The 19,038-nt window shown below is 49.0% G+C and overlaps 1 protein-coding gene across 1 annotated transcript in view; it reads left to right on the top strand.

Moving 5' to 3' along the window:
* The window catches only part of EPB41L1 (erythrocyte membrane protein band 4.1 like 1), a 123,264-nt gene that overhangs the window by 11,808 nt on the left and 92,418 nt on the right, over window positions 1-19,038 (top strand). The window contains exon 3 of the mRNA XM_021705928.1: window positions 5,543-5,597. The gene's annotated coding sequence lies outside the window, so the exon portion shown is untranslated. The remainder of the gene's footprint in view (window positions 1-5,542; window positions 5,598-19,038) is intronic.

Here is a 19,038-nt window from a genome sequence, read left to right as displayed (position 1 = left end):
CGGCACAGACACCCTCGCATCTATGGGCCTGGCGCTGCACAGTCCTCAACTGTAACAGCATCACCTCCATCACAGGGAGGAATTCCAAGCTTCCAAGGCCAGAGCCAGGGCGAGTGGGGTCAGGAGGGTCACCCAGGGCTGGAGGACTTCAAGCCATGTCTCTGGCATGCTCTGGATCTTGGGGACCCTGGGGTTAGAGAGGGCAAGGAGTGTTGCAGCAGGCCATCTCTTGTCTTCCCTCACCTCCCCTCTGTCAGTCTGCCTCTCTAGCTGGCCTATTCTAGTCCAGTTCACCCACTTCCTTGTATCTGTTGATTAAAAATATTTATTGAGCACCTACTACGTGCCAAGTCCTGCCTCTGACCTCATGGAACTGATGCCATCACCCCTTGGCACAGGGAAATGACCCACATTGGCAGAGAGGGTGGGAGAGGAAAGGGGGCACTAGCCACCCCCTCTCCCTTCACACCAGCCCCTTGTGCTTCTCAGCCTCTGTCCCCTTCCAACTCCCCCAGCCTCTCATGGACCTTCCTGCTGGAACTGCCTCCTGCTAAAATGGAAATCAGTCAGAGTTAATTGTTAAACCTAATAGCTGGTAAGAGTCTCAGCCTGCTGTGCTGGTGGGAGGGAAGCTGCAGTGCTAGCTGTGCTCCTCAGGAGAGGGGCGGGGCCACCCGGGTTTTTCTGGTTCATGCCTGCCCTCCCCCTCCTCCCCCCCGGAATCTGCCTCCAGGGCCCTCTCCTCCAGGAGGCGGGCTACCACCTGAACCCTCTTCCTGCCTCCAGCTGAGGTGACCCTGGGATGCGAGCCCTGGCTCCAGTCCTAGCCCAAGGGCCTCTGGGTGAGTGCTCTTGGGGCGGTGCCAAGAGGTCGTGGCACCCAGCCCTGGGGACCCATGAGAGAGCAGGCAGGCTGCTTTGCCTCTTGCTGGGCAGGGGAGGGGAGGCGTGGGGAGGGTGTCACAGTGGCCTAAGCGCAGCCCACAGGACTGCCACCCAATGCTTTCTTCCTGTTCTCCTTCCTTTGTAGCCTCTTCTTTGGGTTCTTGTTCTGGGCTCTTCTCTGCCACTAGACTGGGGGACGTGGGCACCCGAGAATAGTAGCCAAGACTCATTTCTTCCTCTAGAAGGCCAAACCTCAGGACTGGCCCCTGCCAAAGGCTTCCAAGTCAGCAGACCCAGTCAAAGCTGGGTGACCTGGGGTTGCTGGCCAATCTCTCTGTGCCACAGTGTCATCCTCTGAACAACGTCATACTCTGATCCCATCGTCACCATCATTGTAAATAGAGGTAAATATTCATATTAGACTCAGTAGAGGTTCGTTGAATGAGCAGAGACCATTCTGTTTAGATTCAGCTTTACCTTTGAGGCTCAGCTCTGGGTGGGGCTGAGGTCACTAGCCCGTGCCCTCAAGGACTTGACTGTAGAGCTGCCGCTGCTCCATTCGGCAGCCCCTGGTGATGCTTGGTTAGTGAGCACTGGGAATGTGGCTAGTTCTCCTAGAGAACTGGATTTTAAATTTTATTTAATATTTAATTTTATTCGACTCTAACTAATTTCAAGATCTAAAAGAAGACTCCACACAGTTATTGACAAACCTCTATGTTTGGGAAATTAGATTCATGAATATGCTTTTTCAATTGTAAAGGCAAGGAGAATCAAAATATCTGATGAGTCTTTAGTATCTGAGTCAAGATGTGCTGTTAAGTGTAAAATATACATTTTAAAAGACAGTATTAAAAAGAGAATGTAAAATATTCCAGTAGTCTTTTTTATATTGATTACATGTCAAAATGGATATAAACAGTATATTATTAAAATTAATTTCATCTATTCCTTTGTATTTTTAAAAATGTGACTACTGAAAATTTTCAAGAGTTGTTGTTGTTTTAGACAGAGTCTCACTATGTTGCCCAGGCTGGACTCCTAGGCTCAAATGATCCTCTTACCTCAGCTTCCTGAGTAGCTGGGATTATAAGTGCACACCAAAAAAAATATATATTTTCTTTTAATATACGAGGTGGGTTGTGCTGTGTTGTCCAAGCCTATTTCGACCTCCTGGTCTCAAGCAATTCTCCCACTGTAGCCTAGGAGTAGCTAGGATTATAGGCATACGCCAGCATTCCCAGCTAGAAAATTTTAGATTACCTGTGTGGCTTGTGTTGTATTTCTACTGACAGTGCAGTTGTTGTCAGAGTTGAGTTGTACACATTTGAATAACAGTGCAGTACTATATTCTGCGTATTTGGGCAGGTTTGGGGGCTCAGTAAAGGACAGATATTTTCCACTCCACCCCCAGCCCTAGACCACACCTCTTAGTGGAATGTTACCCTGGATAGCACCATAACCTGAAGGATACGATCAGGGCTTCTGAGGGCAGATGGAGAGCCTTCGCCTGGGTTCTCACCTTGGCCATGCCACTCGCCTGCTCTGTGTGTGACCTTGGGCACTTCTTTTTGTCATCTGTAAATTGAGACTAGGTGATTGAAGGGGATTGCCTGAGAAATAATCCAAGTGAAGCATTTAGCACCGTGCCTGGCACATCTAAGCATCATGTATTAGCTGTGTGGCGGCTGCTGCTTACTGCTAGTCTTGGGGGTTGTTGCTCCTACAGCTCTGCTGCATCTGTCAGCTTGGGCTCAGTTATTCCATTTGTCTGAAGGGAGCATAGGCCAGAGGGAAAGGAGAAGAAATGCAAAGGGCTCGAGGGTGATAGTTGGGATGGGGATGGGGGAGTGCTGTGTACAGAACTTCAAGGAATTGCTAGCCTTTGGGGTAGCTCCTTGGGTCTTCCCTTCTGCCAGTGTTTAGACAAAGATAAGTCCCCATCTTACAGCTGAGCAGGCTGAAACCTGTTGAGGGCAAGTGAACTGGCCATATAGTCAAGACCTGATGCAGGACTTCCCAGAGCTATTGTAGTAATATTGGAGCCGGTGTTATGAGGCCACCACTTGAGGTCACAGGAGCAGAGACTGACTAGAAATCCAGAGCGTGTAAGAAATGGTGATTTATTTATTTATTTTTTGAGTTGGAGTCTCACTCTGTCACCCAGGCTGGAGTGCAGTGGCATACTCACGGCCACCCCAACGTCAACCTGCTGGGCTCCGGCGATCCTTCCGCCTCAGCCTTCTGAGTAGCTGGAACTACAGGCGTGTGCTACCACGCCTGGCTAATTTTTGATTTATTGTAGAGACGAGGTCTCACCAAGTTGCCTGGGCTGGTCTTGAACCCACGGGCTCAGGCAATCTACTCGCATCGGCCTCCCAAAGTGCTGGGACTACAGGCTGAGCCATAGAGTCCTGCCAGGAATGGTTATTATTATGGTTATTATTAGTCTTCGCTAACTGGAAGGGATCTTGATACTGTTTAGTACAACTGTTTCATTCTGGAGTTGAAGAAACAGAGATGAGAGAGAGACAGACAGACAGACAGAGAGAAACAGAGACCTGCTGATCACACAGCAAGTTGGTGGCTACGCTGGAACTGTTTCGGTTTGTTTAGATCCAGCCCTCAGCTCAGTCCCAGAAGGACGATGGCCGCGCTTGTCAGGCCCTTTTTTCCTGCCCAGTCCCAGGAGAGGGCCTCTGAGAAAGAGGCTTTGTTCCACCAATTCCTTCTGGCTTCTCAAGGTAGCTGCACATGGATGCATACACACACACACATACACCACTCACCCCAGTTTGCATTTGTCCTTGTTCCAGGTTTAACAGGCTCTGAAATTTGAAGCTTCTCCACGTCAATCTATTTTCTGGATATCTGTGGAGAGACCATACATTTTTTCATCAAGGAGACCTGAATTCAGATCCCTCTTCCATGGTTAATTCTCTCTTGGGCAAGTCATTTGTTATTTTTTAACCTCAACTTCCTCATCTGAAAAGCAGGAACCAAAATAGTGTATGTACAACCTAGTGGTTTTGAGCCCAGAATCTGGAGCCCAGCTGGCCTGTAGGGCTCTCAGCTCTGCCACTCTGTGGTCTTCAGTGAGTCACTCCACCTTTCTGGGTCTCAGTTTCTGCATCCATGAATGGAAGCTACTGTCCCCTGGATGGTTGTGACAAAGCACTGTGCTGAACTCTCCACAGGCACCACTTTGTTCAGCCCTCCCATTAGCCCTGGAAGCAGACATGGTTACACCTGTTTTCCAAATGAGGAAGTAAAGTGTCTTGCCCCAGGCCACATAGGTAGAAAGTGGTAGAACCAGAATTCAAACCAGGTCTGTGTGACTCCAGAATCCAGGCTCATAAACTGCTGTATATTTTTTGGATGTGTCTGATTCTCCTGTTCTGTGTGAAGCAGAAACACCTCATCCCATCTGGAGATTGACAACTTTGAGCATGTGAATCCAAAGATCTGAGGCTTCTCCCTCCAACTATCCTGCCCCATTGCACAGTAGGCCCGACCTGCAATTGGGGCTCCAAGAAGATTGAAAAATCGTTTGAATACTGTGAGTTAGTTATATTAGAACAGAATATTAACGCTGAAGGACCTTGAGCGATCACTGAATCCAACCATGTTTACTTCATAGATGGGAAGACTAAGGCAAAGATAGGCCAGGTTGAGAGAGCAGTGGTTATGCTTTCTTCTATATGCTGGAGACCACTGGACTGACGTGGAAGGAGGTACCCGAGGGTTGGCACCCCTGCTCTCCCCCTATCCCTATACATCCAGTCCACCACCAAGTCTAGACCAGGGGTGTCCAACCTTTTGGCTTCCCTGGGCCACACTGAGTAAAGAGGAATTGTCTTGGGCTGCACGTAAATTATATAATATAGTAAGTATATAGTATACTAAGACTTCTTTCTTAATATTTTTTATTATAAAGTTTAGAAAAATGAGAACAATATAAAACTAGTGAGAAATTTGACCTTGTTTTTGTAAAACTAATCAATCCATGTCTAGTTTGAGGGAAGTGGTCACAATTCTTAGTGAGTTTTCAAGGTGCTCGTTAGAAATGTTTGCTTGAATTTTGCTCTTCGTGTGCTTCATAATTGAAAACAGCTGCTTACAAAAAGCCATGTCATGAATAAGGTGTGATTGAGAACTTCCAAAATGGAACTACGCACAAGGTCACAAAGAAAACAAATGCTAAAAACCACATGATGTTAAAAGCTTTCATGGGGCTGCATGACTAGCTGTCCTGAGCCGCATGTGGCCCGCAGGTCATGGGTTGGGCATGCCTGCTCTAGATCCTTGTTATATCTCCCCTGAACAATCACAACAGCCTCCTGACACTTCTGCAGCTGCTCTTGCCCCTTTCCAGTCCATTCTCTCCCCTGCACATCAGTGGTTTCCCTTGGCCCTTAGAATAAAGATGAACCGTCATCTTGGCCTCCACAGCACCTCACAGCCTGGCTGGGTGCTTCAGCTTCTTATTTGTTACTTTCCCTTTTGCTCTCTGCTTGTCACAGGGCCTTTGTGTTTAACAGGTTCAGCAACTTCCCTAAGGCTCCTCAGAGAGTCAGATGCCAGCCTCTCAATTTCTAGCTCGTGCTGGGCCCATGGACTCACGTGCTTGAGAGCTAACACCGTTTCCTCCTTCTAGGTGCCTGACTGACAGACGTCCTTGCCCCCAGGGAGCTGGTGTGGACAGAGGAGGGGTGAGTGTTCCAGAGGCACAGGCTTACTCTTTCTGCTGAGGTTGGACAAATTGGTCTTCCAGCCTCCTGGGCTCTCCATTTTGATCTATTTTACTGTGGGCGAGCCTGAGGGTTTATTTAGACCACATATTCCTGGTGGAGTTGAAAAGGGGGCAGCGCTAGGGGCCCTCTCTGTTTTTGGCTTCTTTTGAGTAGGGGTGAAATGTGTACTCACTAGGCTCCCTGTGTTAGACAGCAGCAGGCTTTGCCTGTGTTGCTTTTCCATGCCACCATGGCGACAGATGGCACTGGGCAGTGATGGCCTGCATAGGCCAGATCTGCTGGCCCTGTGGCTCTTACTTTCTGCTGCTTAACCACTCTTAGGTTGAAGACTGGATTCAGGAGGGGGTATTTTCATTCTGGCTCTGCCACTGGTTACTAGGTACCCTTCCTTTCTGTTGGCCTCAGGGTCATATACACGTTGTCGGGATAGAGGTGAGGGAAGGTAGGGTCAGACTAAATGAGTTGTTTTTAAGCCTTCTAGCAGGAAAATTACCTTTTCAAATGAACCTCAAAGAATCTCCATGTAGGAAACAGCTAAAGGGGTTGCCACCTGCATTGGAGTTGGGATAGGGCTGGGGGACTCAAATTTAATTGGTTAGTTCCTTAGCCCCCAGCAGTCCCCAGACAATGTGAAGGACCTTTTCTTGGCTTGTGTAAACAGTTTGAAAACCACTGGCCTGGGGCATGTCAGAACCCCCTTCCAACTGGGAGGTGCTGTGACTCTGGCAGGGCGGGGGAGAGAGGGAGCCAAGCCAATGAAATCACACTGACTGGGAAACTGCAAAGTAACATGCAAATATCATTGTGGGATTATTCGTAAGGCACAACTGCCAGGGCTGGGATGTCATTCTAGAATCCGCTGGTGTTTAGTTTTGCTTAGATGTGAGGTACCTTTGGACACCTGAGGGCACTTTCCACTTGGTACCTGTGTGTGTGCAAGCGCGTGCAGGTAGTGAGCAGGGGCTGTGGAGTTGAGTTGGGACTGGGGCAGGTAGAGTGAATGGTGAGGGGAGTTGGGAACATATTGCTCCTGGGGGTGGTGGGGGTAGGGGTGGCTTTAGCTCCAGTTAAAAGGAGCGATTTTGGCTCCTTCCTGCATGGGCCCCACGGAGATCTCTGGGCAGGAAGCACTGGGAACAAGGAGTCCTCTGTCCACAGTCACAGCGAAGCCAGGGCAGAGGAGGTGGATTAGGAGTTCCCAGGAGGGGGCCTGCCCAGCCTTTCCTAACATTTGGGCACGTGTGTGGGGAGAAGGGGAGCTCAGAGTGTGTGTGCATAGGGGAGGTGGGGGGCTCCATGAGGGGAGGTCGGGATTGGGTCATTCATTTATTCCACACATTTCTCAAGCTTCCCAAGCCCTCCAAGGAGTCAGGCTGAGAAGCAGGTGGCTCTGTAAGGGTCAGAGCCAAGAAAGCTGAGACTCCAGGTATCGGCCCCTACCAGTTTGCTAAAGGAGACAGGAAATGTAAGAGAGAATAGATTTCCACAGGCAACCTGGTGTGGGGAGTCTATTAGGCCTGCATGTCCAGGGCTTCATGTTCAAGTCCTTGCTCTGCAACCTTGGCCTCATTACTTCCTCTTTCTGGACCTCAGTTTCCCCTTTGGTAGAATGTGGATAAACACATCAGTCCTGGCTGTTTCTTTTCTCTTTTTCTTTCTTTTTTTTTTTTTAGTTGGAGTCTGATTCTTTCACCCAGGCTGGAGTGCAGTGGCATGCTCAAGGCCACCACAACCTCCACCTGCTTCCACCTCAGCCTTCCAAGTAACTGGAACTATAGGTGCACACCACCATGCCTGACTAATTTTTTGATTTATTGTAGAGTCGAGATCTCACCATCTTGCCCAGACTGATCTTGAACCCCTGAGCTCAGGCAATCCTCTTGCCTCGGCCTCCTAAAGTGCTGGGATTATAGATGTGAACCACTGCACCCGACTTATTTCTTAATGCTCTTTTGAGTGTCAGTTAGAATAGAGGCCTTCAAATCTGTTTGGGCAGCAGAATCCCTATATTTGCATTTGTGGTAGAACTTTTCGGGTTGAATTGAGGACACTTCCCCAAGAATTGTGCCCTCTTTATTGCCCTTTTTTCCCCTGGGTGCTTTTGGAGATAGATACCTCTGCACCTTCCCAGGGCTCCAGGAAGCAGTGTCTCTAAGACCACTGGATCAAGATGATTCTTGAGAACGTGGTTTGTAAACTGTCCATTGCAGCCCTGATGATAGGGGTGGTGCCTGGATGCACAGGAGCAGTTAGAGTGCTGGCTTCTCTACAGACCTGCCCACAACCAGCACAGACCTTGTTTGGTTGGGTTCTGTGTGACTGGGCATAGCTTTTACAGAAACCAGTGACAAAAGCTCAACTAAGTGTCTTGACTCACAAAAGGACCTTAATGTATCCTGGGACAGTTCATGGGATTGAAGGATAATGAGTTATGTTGACTCTTTCTCTCTGCCGTCACTTCTTGCCTCTCCCCTTTAAGCTGTCCCACTGTCCCAGCTTACCAACCCAAACAGAAAGAGGAGGCTATTTTTCTGCTAGGACCTATATATCAACCCAAGGGAAGGATTCTGAGTGGTTCAATCCTGTTGCTAGGAGGATAGCCATAATCTGAGTGGCCAGGCATGGGGGAAGGTTGCTGGGCAGACTGTGAGAACATACTAGAAGATTAGTAGAATCCTAGGTTGAGAGTGAACAGTTCATAGACCTACAAGGGACCATAACTCCCCTCTTCAGTAGTAGTAACACAAATACCAACAATGATAGTAATAGTTAATGTTTATTGAATTACTTTTCTTGTGCTGGGCATGCTTACATGTTTACATGTATTATTTCATTTAACCCTCATGACAATCTTTTGGGTAGGTCTTATTATTATCCCCATTTTATAGATGGGGAAACTAAGGCACAGCTAAGTTAAGGCCACGCTTTAAGGAAGTAAAGGAGCTGGGATTCAAGCCCAAAGAGCCTGGCTTCAGAGCTCATGCTCTGAGTACCACATCTCCTTTGGTAGGCTAAGTGGCCAACCTGCATCTGTTTGCATGCCACTCTGTGATGTGGCACTCGTGACCTGCAAAGGCAGCCCTGATCTAGGCCCAGGAAGCACTGCTTTGCCTGCTGGTAAGGGCTTCCTTATGTAGCGCACAAATCTACCTCGTACAAATCCATCCATCTAGCATATGGCTCTGTGTTAGGTGTTTCAGGAGACAAATTATCCTTGGACATGCCTGATGGGCACCATAACCAAAAAGCCACTTTGCTAACTTGGTGCCAGACTGCTCTGAACACTTTATGTACAATGTTTCATTTAATTGCAACAACTCTGTAGAGTGGTACTATTATTTCTTTTATTTTCCAGAGGAAACTGAGGCTCAGAGTGGATAAGTGACTTACCCAGGTTCACATGACTAAGAAACTGCAAAGCTAGTGTTTGAGTTCAGGTCTGTCTAGATCCAGAGCCTGTGATGGAAACCGGTGCAATTGCCTTCACTACCAGGAGGTGGGGGGCGGGGGGATTAATAAGTGCAGTTGTGACTGTGACACAGCATGCAGATTGGCATTGAGAAAGACAAGAAAAATGCAACTGGAGTTCACAGGGGATCAGGGAAGAAGGGAGGAGGGGACATTGATCAAGGTTGACGGGGGCTAGGATTTAGATGATTGATTCAGGGAAGACCCTTCAGGAAGGGGTAATTAAGTCGGCCAGAACTCTAGAGAGCTATGGGGGTAGGGGGAGGAGGGAGAGTTGCAGCCAGCTGTACTTTAAGATGTGAAGACAGGTGCCCAGCTCCTTCCTGTCCTTTCCAGACTGAGGAGGACTGGACCCATTAGAGGGTGGATAAGGGCACCTGGATACCAGCAGGTGTCAGCTTTTCATTCCCCTCTTCCTAGTGGTGAATGGAGCGAGGAATGCTCCCTGTCGTTCACTGCCCAGGACTCAGCTCTTCCTTAGGACAGCACAGAGCTCCAGAACTAGAATGGCTTTTAGCAGCCGTGAGGGAGGAGGGTCCACCATGTCCTCCTTGGACAGCAACTGAAACACATGCCTCTGACCCACAGAGGGGCTCCTGTCTCCTCCCACCACCAGCTGATCTCAACCTCTTTGTGAGATGGTTGAGAATGCCTCTAGAGACCCAGGCTCTGGCTCTAAAGTGCCTTTGGATTTTTCTCTAAATATTGCAGGTGGGAAGTTGGGGAAAGAGTATGATTTGAGTGCTGGGACTGGTTGCTTTCAACGAATGGAAGAATGGCCGCCATATTTATGGAGCCGGCCTCACAGCATGTCCGGGGCATCATCGTCCCGGTTACAGATGAGGACGTGGAGGTTCAGAGGAGGAAAATGACACAAGCGCCGTTGTCACGTGAAAAGCAACTGTCATTGTCTCCTGAAGGTGGGATATAAGCGTGAGAGACGCAACAAAGGAAACTCCCCTTCTCTCCCCTGCTCTTGCACCCAGTCCTCCTCCTGTGGAAGTGGCTCTGAAATGCTGGTTCTGGCTTCCTTGACCTAGCTTCTCCCCTGTGTGGTGACAGGTCATTCTCTCTAGCATGCCGCCTGCCTGAGAGCCAGAGGGGCTCTCTCTGGAGAGGTTCAGACCTCAGGAATGTTGCCCAGGTAATGTCCAGATGTCCAGCATTGCTTCTGGGACTCTTATTGTCTCTGGGGTCCCTGGATTTCTCCAGTCCTTCTTGGAGGGATTTCAGCATTTCCATAAGGGGAAAAGAGGTAGGGAAGGACAGAGGAATTCTTTCACTGGGGGTCCTTCAACTCCATGAACCTTATCACCTGGTTCATACCAGGACTAGAATCAAAATCCATTATATTTTTCCTACAAAGTCTTTTCAACTCATCATCTCATCTGATTTTCCTCATAATCCTGAGAGGTAAGGCAGGGAGGGTATCATTGTCTCCATTTTGTGGGTGGGTTAACTGAAGCTCAGAGAGGGTAAGTGACTTCTCCAAGGTCACACAGCTAACTAGTGGCAGAGCAGAGCTAGAAGATTTTTAGTCCAGGAGTCCTGCTCTATCTTTCTGTTGCCCAGTGCCTTCAGCTACTGAGACAGCCTCCTACTGGCTTCTCAGGCCCTCTCCACATCAAGGTCTCTCTCAGGGCCAGCCCAGTGTGTGGGGCCCATGTCTCCAGTTCAGACCCTCCTAGGTTTCCTAAGACCTGCAGAATAAAGCCTCACTCATCAGTTCTGTATGTGAAGTTTTCCCAAATTCAGCCTTCCACTCTTGCTAATCTTGGCTGATATAACAGGCTGGCCTTTTTCTCCTCACAAGGTAGACAAGATTAGCCATTTGTTGGGGTGAGGGGGTATCCCTCTGTGGGATGTCGGAGGCATGGGTTTCAGCCTGCTGCCCAGGGAGTGGATGGAGAAACTGAGGCCATGGTCAGCACAGATGCTGTATTCAGGACACCTTAGAAAGGCAAAGGCTAGGAGAAGGCTTGGTCTGGCTGATGTGTGGGCCGTTTTTCCAGAAAAATCTATTTGGTTTCACTAAGTGGAACAGAGTGTGTACTGCGTGTTTACACTTTACTCCACTTCTGTCCCAGAGAAGTTCTTCCAAGGAGCACCCTGGGTTTTCCCAGAAAAGTGGCACCTGGGCCGGCCAGAGTCAGAGACCCGACTCCTAAGGAGGATGGAGGCCGAAGCTCAGCCCTTGCAGGAAAAGACTGGGATTCTGGAATTAGTGGTGATGGTTGCACAGCTCTGCAAATATACTAAAAAGAACTGAATTACATACTTTCAAAGTGGTACATTTTATGGCATGTGAATTATATCTCAATTTTTTTTTTTGAGATGGAGTCTCACTCCGTCACCCAGACTGGAGTGCAGTGGCACGCTCTTGGCCATTGCAGCCTCGACCTGCTGGGCTCCGCGATCCTTCCGCCTCAGCCTTCCGAGTAGCTGGAACTACAGGCTGCCTTCTACCACACCTGGCTACTTTTTTATTTATTGTAGAGGTGGGGTCTCGCCAAGTTGCCCAGACAACTCGAACCTGTGGGCTCAGGCAGTCCACTCACCTCAGCCTCCCAAAGCCCTGGGATTACAGGCTAAGCCACCAAGCCAGGCCTCAATTCTTTTCAAAAAAGCACAACTGGAATCATATTAGAGCATGCCCCACATATGATACCTGCTTAATAGATGGTTATTGAATAAATGCATGCATGAGTATCATATCTTATAAAGCACATCTGCTTAATCCTCACAGCAGCCTTGAGGAGGAGGAAGCAGGGCAAAAATCATGATCCCTATTTAACAGATAAAGAAACAGAGACCCAGAAGACTGAATTACTTGTCCAGGACAATTTAAAAGAGTTTTGTGGTGTTGGAATGGTTTTTATGCCATCTTCTTCGACGCTTGATTTATTCAGCAAACCTTGACCAAGCACCTCTTCTGGAATTGAGCTATCACCGAGGATGCTGAGCTACTGATATCAACATGACAAGACCTGTCTCATCCTCCAGTGGCCTAAGGGAGACTCAGATGAAGAACCAAACATTGACAATATGGTGTGAGCAGTGCTGGGGGAAAGGTGGGCTCAGGGGCTGCATATGCTCAGAGGTATCCTAACAGGCCAGGGAGAGCAGGGTGACTGCCCAGGGGGATGACAGCTGACTGAGCCTGGAAGGACATGAAGCATGGACAGTCAAGAAAATGGGCAGGGCAGGTGTCAGCAGGCCAGTCCAGGGTGCCCTTGAATTCTGTGCTAAGATTAGGGCTGATTTTGATTCAGAAGGGACATGGAGGTACTGATGAATTTGAAGCATGGGAGATAGATTGCCCACTGCCCTTTATTTGGAGCAAACCCATCTCAACTACTCTCCCCACCCACCCTCCTTCTCTGCACCTTCTGTGCTGGTCACTTAGTGGGCCTGGCAGAGCTGAACTTGAGCCCAGGTGTCCTTCCTTTCAGACCAAGCTTGCTTCAACCCTCCGGGTGGCCCTCCTTGGTCTGAGTTAGCCCCTGACATTGCTGTTCTGGCCTTTAACTGGTCACAGGTAGAAACTGTCAGTAACATTATCACTAAGAGCTCATAACCATTAAGACTGGTGACCATTTATTGAGCCCCTATTCTAACCCAGGCATGGTTGCAAGTGATTTATGACTACCTCACTTGATTTGATTTAATCATCACCCTAAGAAACAGGTAATAACATAGTCCCTCATTGAAATATCAAGAAATGGAGGCACAGAAAGATATTGTAATTTGCCTAAGTATTGGTGGAACTGGGCTGCAGAGATTCTTCCATCAGGTGTTAGAGAGTCATATAGACCGAAGTATCACCAAGGGGAAATAAACCTGCTCAGGACCAGAGAAGAGAGAGGCAGGAAGGTCTGTAGGTGTTAGAGAAGGTGGCTTCAAGGAGGCAGATTGAGACGGAGCCTGGGTCGTGCTGATTGTGACTGCAGGCAGGGTCGAAGGGAAGCACCGTTGATGCCAGAAGGTTGGTTCACTTATCAGTTTGAGAATGATCTTGGGTGAGTCACTTTCTACAAGTCTCAGCCTCGTGTTCTCATCTGTTAACAGGCACACTGATGGTCCCTATCTTAGAGGTTCCCATCAGGCTTAGATGAGGGTTCCTCGGGACTGGGACCAAGGGTGAGCCTCTGGCCAAGAATGGAAAGTCTCGTTTGAAATGAAGCTCAGAGCCCTGTGAGTTGTCTTGCCCAAGAAATCAGAGTGTTGGCAACTCTTTTACCTCTAGACCTCTCTGGAGTTGGGAATGTCAGGGAGCAAAGACATCAAGATTGGCCCCTTGTACTATTTGTTGACCTGGAAAGGTCGTGTTGTTGACCAAGATTAGTTATCTTAGTGAGGAAATTAAGACCCAGACCAAGAAAGTCATTGCCTTCAATTGCCAGCTGAGGCCAGTCCTGGGGGACGCTGGCCATGGAGCAGGGCAGAGTCTAAAACTAGAATTCCCAGTACCGTCTCTTCATGTGTGTTACAAGAGCCAGGTATAAGGTCTACAGGTCTGAATGAGTGCCCTGGGCAGGTCCCTCTCCCTCCCTGGGCCTCAGGGGTCCCCTGGGGACCCCTCTTTACAGTCCCTTATATTCCTGGTGTTCTATGATTGATGTGTTGGGGCACATGGTTGCCAAGTTTTCCTGGAGTCTCAGTTTTCTCATTTGTCATCTAGGGACAACAAAATCAACCAGTCCCACCCACCTCAAAGGTTACTACTGCTGGGGTCAGTGATGTGACCATGTCACTTCAGGGCCATATCAGAGTTTGGCAAATGGGGAATCACTTTAAGAAGGCATATGTGGTCCTGCCCTGACTGTGAAGTACAACTGGAAAGCGCCTGCGCTCCAGATTCAGACAGACTAGGGTGTAGACTCCTGCTCTGTCACCTGCTGTGTGAATTTGAACAAGACACTTCCTTCTTCTATGCTTTAGTTTCATCATCTGTAAAATGGAGACAATAATACTTTTTACTTCAGAGGTTGTGAAGCCCAAATGAGAAAATGCAGGCAATGTGCTTAGCACTGTGCCTGGCATGGTCGAGTGCTTTATAACCAGTAGGTACCACTGTGTCATTGCAAACATGATGATAATGATAATTGGCATTTAGAGATCGGGATGTGATGGGGGCCAGCAAGGCAGTGTTACTATTATTAATAATCTCATATCATTAGCCAAGTGTGCACCTGTGGTCCCAGCTACTCGGGTAGCTGAGACAGGAGGATTGCTGGAGCCCAGAGGTTAGAGGCTGTGGTGAACCATGATTGCACTACTGCACTCCAGCTTGGGCAACAGAGTGAGAGACCTCAGCTTAAAAAACAAAATATCAACAACAACCAATAATCTCATGTCTGTTTGGTCCTTTACAGTTTACAAAGTATGCTTCCATTCAGTGCTGTGTCTGTCCTTCAGAGTACTACTGAAGAGAGGCAGGAAAGGCAGTCCATATCTCCATTTTACACAGATACGGTCATGAGTCTTAAGAGAGGCCAAGCATCTAGTCCATGATTTCAGCTCAGATCCTCATGGTTTGGGAGTGCAACTCCTGGCCAGAGGTGCTGCAGGGACTAGCCTCTGGGTCTTGTAGTAGCGTTGACAGGGAGATGAGGAATAATGGTTACTCACCCTGATTTTCACTCTGTAAATTTCAGAGAGAGAATGGGCACAGAGTCACTGGTCTGGTGGCCTTGCCAAGTCATAGAAACACACAGGCCTGGAAGTCAGTACATTTATTGTGCTTGGGATAGCCTACTTCTCACCTTTGAGTTCAGGATTTCAGAAGCAACGGTGATTTCAGGTCAATGGTGTCCCTGCTTATCCAATATAGCCTGGTTGGAGCCTGAGCAGTGGACAGCCAGTGGATTCATACTTTACTTCTCTCATCTGTTTCACACTCTCCTACGTCCCCCCTTCCAGTGTTTGGGCTTAGAGATGGATTCTGCTTCCAGTTACTCCTGTTGGCTTAGTAACTGTGTTTTCATTGAGTTTCTACCACACACCAGGCACTGTCCCCTTACTAGGATACAGAAGTGAGTGTGGCAGGTAAACACACTCCATGGTCTGAAAGCTCCCCTCCCCTCAGTGTTCATGGGTTGAAACCCTAACTGCCAAAGTGGTAGTATTAGGAGGTTGGGCCTTTGAGAGGTGATTAGGTCACGAAGGCCCCACTCCCATGAATGGAATTAATGCCCTTATAAAAGAGATCCTGGAGGGCTAACTTACCCTTTCACTATGTGATGACTAGCTAAAAAGTACCATCTATAAACCAGAAAGCAGGCCCTCATCAGACATTGAAACACCAAGTCTGCTGGTAACTTGACCTTTGATGTCCAGCCTCCAGAGGTGTGAGAAATGACTTTCCATTGTTTGTGGTATGTGTGTAGGTGTGTATGTATTTAGACAGCGTTTTGCTGTATCACCCAGACTGGAATGTTGTGGTGCAGTCATTGTCCACGGTAACCTTGAACTCCTGGATTCAAGTGATCCTCCTACCTCAGCCTCTTGAGCAGATGGCACACAGGTATACCGTGAGCAGCTAATTTTTATTTTTATTATTTTATTTTGTGGAGATGGAGTCCCACTGTGTTGCCCAGGCTGGTATTTTGTTGTAGTAGGCCAAATGAACTAAGATAACCCCTGACTGGTACTGAGTAGCAGAACTTTGTACCATTCTCTGGCAGTTCCCAAGGGATAGTGAGAATAGTACCTCTGGGTTCCTGCATGGGATGCATGATTTTTAATTAATTAATTAATTAATTAATTTTTTGAGTCAGAGTCTTACTCTTGTCACCCAGGCTGGAGTGTAGTAGCACGATCACGGCTCACTTCTAGCTTCGAACTCCTGGGGTCAGGCAATCCTTCCGCCTCAGCCTCCTAAGTAGCTTGGACTGCAGGCATGTGCCACCATGCCTAGCCTGTTTTTTAATTTTTGTAGAGACGAGGTCTCACTATATTGCCCCGGCTGGTCTTGAGCTCCTGAGCTCAAGCAGTCCTCCTGCCTCAGCCTCCCAAAGTGCTTGGATTACAGGCATGAGCCACCGTACTTGGCACATGGTTTTTGAGTGTGGAAAACATGCATCCACTGTGGAAAGTAGCATGTGCTGGGAGCTCTGGGCTGGGAGTCAAGGCTTGGGTTATGTTGCCACCTCTGCATGGCCTTGCTGGGGCCTTAGACCAGTCTTTGCCTCTCTGGTCCTCCTCCTCCCTATTTACCAAAGGAGAGGATTGGCTGAGATGTAAGAGCAGTTCCTGGTATTCGTGGGGGCACTTGTCTGGCCTATATGTTCTGTACTCACAAGAGCCCAGGCTGACATCAGGGTCCCTTCTTGCCTAGTAGTTAGATCTTGGTTCTCATAGACCCTAGGGGTCATTTCTGAGCTGGTCCCTTAGCACCAGGAAGAAGCTGGGTAGGATCACCACCTCCCCCATACTCTGGCCTCAGAGTCCTTCTGCTGGCTTTTCAGCACTGATGAAACAGGCCCCAGCAAGGCACCCCCTGACACAGAAGCCAGGCCTGTCCAGCAAGGATCCTACACACTGCTGGGTGTAAACTCTTAGGCTTTACTTTGGGCAGGAGATGGGGAAGGCTGAGGTGGAGGTGGAGTGAGAGCAGACTTTCAAGGTCCCTGAAACTATGGAGCTGACCTAGCCCTGCCATAGGAGGGGTGGTGAAACCAAAGCCTGAGTCTACACCAAGTGTCGCCAAGCTGTGCTGGAAGCCAGATCTCCTGTTCCCTACCCAGACACATGCTTATGTGCTCAGCTATCTCCTGGCCCACTGAGTGTGGCTGGGCAGAGTTAGAGCATGTATGTACTGGCCAGGTGGAGGGTGGTGGCACTTTGTCCTGGCACTGTGGTTGGGAGGACAAAAGTGTCTCTATATCATTCTGTCACCTTTTCCTGACTTCTGTCATGTTTCTCAGATAAGTTCATGGGACTCTTTCCCAAGTGACACATACACAGACAGGCTGAGTGTCCAGAGGAAGAAGGACAGTAAAGGGCAAGTCATTGTGCCAGATGGGGACAGGAGGCCTGGTAAGCCCTGCTGTACTGATTTCCTAGAGAGGGACCACTCATCTGTGAGCACCCATCCTGTCCACAGGCAGTGCCCATGTGACTTGGGCCAGCAGGCCCAGAGGAAGCCTCTCTGTGTCCTCCCTGGCCCCCAGGCTCTTGGTGTCTGTAGTCTCACCCACACCCCTGCAGCTCTGGGCTCTGCCACTTGGCCCTGGCACAGGACTGGTTTGGCAGGTTTGGCTACACCCATGAGCAGTGGGAGGGCTGGGAGCCAAGGCAGAGCAGGCCTGAAGAGGCAGTGCTGCCCTGTCCTTGTCCCCTGCTCCCAAATCCCAGCCTCGCTTCTGCCATCCTGTCTACCTTTCTCAAGGGAGGCCGCTTGGAGAGCTGGAAAGCAGAAGCCGCATAGCCTCCTGGGCCTGGTTCCGCCGCATACATGGTATGTGACTATGGGCAAGCTCCTATTCCTTCTTGGACCTCAGTTTCTTCATCTGTACAATGGAGTTTTGGGCTCAGTGATTCTTAGACAGTCTCATTCTGTTTCTAGTTAGAGCTCTGCCACTGACTGCCTCAAGTTCCAGATGGGTAAAATGAGTGCCTCGACCCTTGATTGCTTCCTGGGGCTGTAGAGAGGATCAGCTAACATCCCGGCAAATATCCTGTCTCCATGGGAAATGTGTTATTTCTGTAGCCTGGCCTGCACTCATCTGGCTCTAACAGAGGAGAGAGTATCCCTAGAGGTGGAGCTTTCCTTTAGGCCCCTCCCCAATGCCACGTACCCCGAACCCATGATGGACTGAGAACCAGGCTCTCTGAGCATCTCCATGGTGTGGGGACAGAGATGGAGAACCAGAACCCAGAGGAAAGGCCCCGGCACTTGCTGCCACCTCTTCCTCCTGGTCTTCGGATCCCCCTGGGGTCCAGTTCAGGGGAAGGTGAAAGGCAAGAAAGTCTGCTCACTGCTGCAGGCTCCTTGTGTGACACTGGGCACATTGTTTCCTCTCTCTGGACCTCAGTTTCCATATCTAACAGGGAGGACTATACAGATCGCATATTCTTTTTTTTTTGAGTTGGAGTCTCACTCCGTCACCCAGACGGGAGTGCAGTGGCCGCTCCCGGCCACCGCAGCCTCGACCTGCTGGGCTCCTGCGATCCTTCTGCCTCGGCCTTCCGAGTAGCCGGAATTACAGGCATGCGCTACCACGCCCGGCTGATTTTTTTTTTGATTTATTGTAGAGATGAGGTCTCGCTGCCCAGGCGGATCTCAAACCCGCGGACTCAGGCAATCCACTCACCTCAGCCTCCCAAAGGCGCGGGATTACAGGCTGAGCCACCGAGCCCGGCTCCAGATTGCATATTCTTAGAAAATTTAAGTCTGCCAATGTATAGGCTAGAAAAAGAAATAGGAATTAGTTAAAGAGGACATTCCCAGCCTGGAATGAGAGGTCGAGAGAGAAAGAAAAGGAAATCATATTCACTGGGCACTCATGTGCCAGTTACTGTGCATACATTACACACATGGTCTATATTCTTTTTTTTGTTTTGTTTTGATTTTTAAATGTTAGGTCTGACCTGTTGGGAGTGTGTGTGTGATTCAGTGCCATGTGAAAGATGCAAAGAATTGCACAGAAGTTAAATTGAAAAATACAGTTTATTTAGATAGGAGAGAGAGAGAGAAAGAGAGAGAGAGAGAGAGAAGATTCATCTCCCCAAGGTAGGGGAGAGGGCCAAAGCTAGGAAACATGGTGGTGTGTCCGAAGAGTCACGTGGACACACCAGAATTTAATGAAGCAAAGGCTCCCTCCCCCCTTTTTCTTCTTTTTTTTTTTTTTGAGTTGGAGTCTCACTCTGTTGCCCAGACTGGAGTGCAGTGACCGCTCCCGGCCACTGCAGCCTCGACCTGCTGGGC

The sequence above is a fragment of the Carlito syrichta genome, unplaced genomic scaffold (genome assembly GCF_000164805.1).
Source record: "Carlito syrichta isolate Samal-C Ts95f unplaced genomic scaffold, Tarsius_syrichta-2.0.1 Scaffold314830, whole genome shotgun sequence".
Lineage (NCBI taxonomy): Eukaryota > Metazoa > Chordata > Mammalia > Primates > Tarsiidae > Carlito > Carlito syrichta.
Note: the sequence above shows the minus strand (reverse complement) of the source record. Positions and strands in the feature narration are given on the sequence as shown.